Source organism: Macadamia integrifolia, chromosome 9, assembly GCF_013358625.1.
Source record: "Macadamia integrifolia cultivar HAES 741 chromosome 9, SCU_Mint_v3, whole genome shotgun sequence".
Lineage (NCBI taxonomy): Eukaryota > Viridiplantae > Streptophyta > Magnoliopsida > Proteales > Proteaceae > Macadamia > Macadamia integrifolia.
The window spans coordinates 41,460,526-41,465,226 of record NC_056565.1 but is presented as its reverse complement, the minus strand read 5'-3'; the positions used below and the strand labels follow the sequence as shown (position 1 = coordinate 41,465,226).

At 35.3% G+C, this 4,701-nt stretch overlaps 1 protein-coding gene across 4 annotated transcripts in view; it reads left to right on the top strand.

Moving 5' to 3' along the window:
• Nucleotides 1-3,442: 3,442 nt before the first annotated feature.
• LOC122088282 (protein DETOXIFICATION 20-like) overlaps nt 3,443-4,701 on the top strand; it is a 17,259-nt gene continuing 16,000 nt past the window's right edge. For 3 of the 4 annotated variants that reach the window (XM_042657485.1, XM_042657484.1, XM_042657483.1), the window contains exon 1: nt 3,443-3,704. The gene's annotated coding sequence lies outside the window, so the exon portion shown is untranslated. The remainder of the gene's footprint in view (nt 3,705-4,701) is intronic. The other variant, XM_042657482.1, reaches the window with a different exon arrangement.

Below are 4,701 nucleotides of genomic sequence, written 5' to 3'. Positions count from 1 at the left end.
TAACCCTCTCCGGTTCGGGTCCTGTATGGTTAAACCGGGTCAACTGTGTAATTAGACCAGGTTTAAAAAGTAGGGTATCACACTTATGGTCGAATGTTCTGAACATCTATTATCATATTGCACTTCATAATTTTAATTATGTTATTGATCATTTGATCTATTAGGTTTTTTTTTTTTTCTTTCTAAATGCATAGGGCACAAATGGTTAAGACAGAGTCAATCAAGGTTAGCTTGACCTTGACAAAAATCAAGGCCAGTTAGGTCCAATCCTACCTAATTAGGTTGGCACAAGCTTGACAAGGTTGGGCATAGGCATGAACTCAGAAAGATTGGGTTGAGTGTGGGTTAAATTTTGGGGACCTAAAGTTAAGTTAGGGTTTTAAGAAACTGACACTGTTTCGCCCACACTGTTAGACTATTTTTTCTCATAGAAACAAGCCAGTAGACACCTTATATGTGTAAGATCCAATGGAAAGTAGGTTTATCTCAATTACTTTTTCTTGGTCGATCCATAGGGGTTGTCGAGGAGTTTTGCTTTGTTTTGGGACAATCGTGTGTCATTTTCTCTACGTTTCTCAAATAATCACTACTCCTTTTATTTATTTATTTTTTCTAAAATACCCCTTTGATTGATAACGACCCAAAGTTAGTCTAATTAAAGTGGATCCTTTTCACTCCAAACTTTTGACCAACGGAGATAAACCCATACACGTCATTTGTCATCATGCAAAGGGGGAAGCGAAAATATCATAAATGAAATTTGAAGGTTTGCATAACCTTACAAAAAGTAATAATCATTTATTTGGTAGCTTTTGTATTAGTTTCACTTATCAAGTAGGATTCATTTAATTGTTTTATTGCTATTTCATTTATATGTCATTTTTATTTTTTAAATTGATATGATTATTTATTGCATTGCACATAAAATGAAATAACATGGATATATTTACAATAGCTTTTTATTTTTATTTTTTGTTGATATATGTTGTTTTAATATTTTATTATTTATTTAAATTTAATATTATAAACTATTGTATTTATTATCCTTAATCTTTACTCTAGAATAAACTATTTTATAAGCCATATCCAATGAAAGAATTTTATGTGAATAATATTTTGATATTGATATTTTAAGGTTAATAACTTCAAGCTTAATTTTAAACATTTATTTGGGTTTTGTTTTGAGTGACAAATTTAAGCTTCCTTTTATTTTATTTAATAATTTAATCCAACAAATTTTCCATTAGAGTTGTACTTTATACTTTATGTATAATGTTATATTTTTAATATTTTTTTATAGGAGAGTGTTCTTTAAAAGGCAGCGTGGGGGCTAATGATATCTCATACAGAAGCATCAACAACGACGGAATTTTTATCTTTCATAATAGGCGGGGGTGGTCATTTTACTCCCCATGTGTCCGAGCATGAAATCCACTGCCTTTTGGGTTTTTCTTTTGTCTATTTTTTATTTCCCTAAAACTAGATTTCATCAACATCTTAAAACTTATTTCTTTTATCGTCATTATTATTTATTTTTCATGTGATAAAAGTATTTGGCTACATAGTCATGAAATTCATATAATCAACTTTAAACAGTTGAAAAATACAAAGATCATAATTCAATACTTCATGAATATAAGGTGGAATAATATACAAATTATATGGATTTATTATTTTGTCACATGGCCGGGCAATCAAGACTGCAAGAATCCCCAACATATCCCGACCATCATACTAGAGAGATCAATCATCCACATGACATACATCAGTTGATCATGATCTGCATGGACGAATGATCTAACCATATCGTTACCTCTTAAAATAAAAAAGAAAAAAGAAAATATTGGTAGCGGCACGTAAAATTATTATCTCATAGTTTTAATAATAATTTTTGGGAGATGGAAAGGTATGCTAGCACAGTACCTAGGAATTAGGTATGCTAGCGAATAGTGGCCGTCAGATGAAAGATAAAAGATCTCATCCGTTTATAATTTTTGTCGTACAAGATTTGCTCAATACTGCCGCTCCACGGTCTTCCTTCCCCTTTTCCTCACCAGCTCCTACTCCAGCAGTAGCTGCACTCTTTTTTTTTTTTGGTTTTTTTTTTTGATGTTCCTCTCTCTGTCTCTCCCCCTCCCTTTGAGCTTTCTTCGACCTCAACGGCTGCGGTCCATCAACAGCGGCTGTGCCAACTACTTTGCTTTCTCCGGCTGGATCCGGTGAATGAATAATTTTTTCCGACGAGGAGAGAGAGAGAGAGAGAGAGAGAGAGAGAGAGAGAGAGAGAGAGAGAGAGAGAGAGAGAGAGAGAGAGAGAGTAAAGGTGTTGCAACCGTGCATTGAAAATTTGTTTATCTTCTCTCCATCCAACGGTTCAATTCATGTTGATCAAATCCTATGGTTAAAATGCCGCTAGCATTCCTAATTCCTAGGTACTACGCTAGCATACCTGTCATTTTCCCATAATTTTTTTAAGAAATTGATGATGCCCCTGTAAAGTTTCTCATTGGACCCACATGGCCAAGTAGTAATCTCTTGACCAAATAAAAAAAAAATTATTTATCCATGCAACTTTCAATCCAAGCCACAGCCCCACTGTATTAGTCCAGCCAGACTCAAAATCTGAGAATAAATATGTGCTCATACAATCATCTAGTCCTAGCCACAGGTGAACATCCAACATCTGTTCATTTTGCTTTCAGATATATCCCTCTTCATCCATATAATGGCAGGAGATATGACAAGTGTTGGATTCTCACCTGTATGATCAGGTGATCGTATGTATAGTAGATCCAATCTCCGAAATCTAATCAGGCAACACAAACCCGTAATTGGGCTGGTGAGATATCATACATAATTTCTAAGTGAGGCCCCTCACCACCAAACCCCACCACCACCCCCCACCCCCCACCCCCAGATAAAAAAAACAAAAAGAAGGTGTCAGGGTTTTAGGAATCAAGTATGTCTGCCGATACTTAGCCGATTCTAAATTGATGATATGGTACATCAAAAGGGTACAATGGTTAAAAAATATGACTCCGTATCAAATTTTTTAGATAAAAAAATCCAATATGGTCGACACGTATCTAATATGAGATTGAATTTGGAAGTACGTGGCCAATGCATGACCTAAGACCCTAGCTTGTGGAGCCCCTCTCTTTTCAAGATACTTCCTCTTAAATGACCCTGATATGAACTGTTTTTAGGGTTGGTAGGCGCATTTAAGTCCCTCCGTCCTTGATTGGAATGCCCTGTCCGTCTTTGTGATGACAGTCCTATACTGTGTTGGCCTCCCAAGTCAACAACACTTTATAAACGAGCGGTGAACTGGGCGCGCACATCAAAATTCTAGAACTGTTAGTCTTCTCCAACTAACATTCCAAGCTCGACCTTCGCTCCAATCATTTCACCTATATTACAATTTCCAACACTTCTCTCTCTCTCTCTCTCTCTCTCTCTCTCAAGCTGATTAGTGAGTTTGTCTTTCTTCTTCTTCTTCTTCTTCTTCTTCTTCTTCTTCTTCTTCTTCTTTGTTTCTCTTTTGGTCTATATATCCAGTCGTGCTACTCTTACAAGCTCTCATTTTGATCATCACCATTATCATTGCTATAGACAACATGGTTCCCACCGTCGAATTGGAATCCAAGGGGATCTAACTATCTATTGACTTCAATATTATTCTGATTTCTTTATACAGAACAGAGGTGATTCCTTCTCCTTATTAGTTACTACTTACTTCTCTCTTTGATGCTTCCTTCATTCTAATTAGTCGTGGCTTGTTACTTGCATACTGTGGCATAAGGGTCTGTCTGTGTGCCATGCTTAATTTATACCCAGCATTACTTAAAAGAGTACTCTTTCGTGAATTTGGATCCTCTCCAGCGGGCTGTATTCTCCAACCCTATGTCACACCATCCATGGTTGGAGGATACAACCACTGGCCGGGTTGTGTTAGCAAACATTATATATACAGCCACGTTTGGGTGTCCGAAAACACAAAATCTGGGGTCGAAACAAAGACTGATGTCTGGTGAAACAAGCAAAATGAAGAACCAAGAAACAAAAAAAACCAAAGAATGATGAAAACAAAAAGGCTTTGTTTGGTTGCGAGGGGAATACAAATTTTTTATGTAAAGTGGAATTTTTTTCCTAGAAAAAATAAATTTAGATGTTCGATTGTAAGGAAAATATATTTTACATGTGAAAAAAATTTCACTTAACTATTAAAATTTTCCTCTTCATTTCCCCAAAAAAAAAAAAAAAAACCTACTCTCATGATCTCTCTCCCACTCTCACGACTCTCATCTTGCTCATGATTCTCAATAATCTCTCTCTCTTTCACGCGACTCAATTGAGTTTATTTTGACCAAAAGAGTTTGGGTTTGAGCCAGATGAAGCATTACTGACATGTTGGGTTTGTTTCAACCAAAAGATTTTTGGAATGGGCCTTTCAGTCGTTATCACTTGTGATCTATTACTATTTTCTTTGTGATCATCTTTTATATTATTTTAAATACTTATTTATGCTGCATTCATTTGATATATATATATATATATAATGAAATGGTTTATTCTGGTTAGTGATAAAACATAGTATTTGATGACATTTGGTTTGGTTAGGTACATACCATGAATAACCTGATTTACATAACCAATATAAATTTTGAGGAGTTTGGTGGGTTATGGATTGAAAAGTACTCT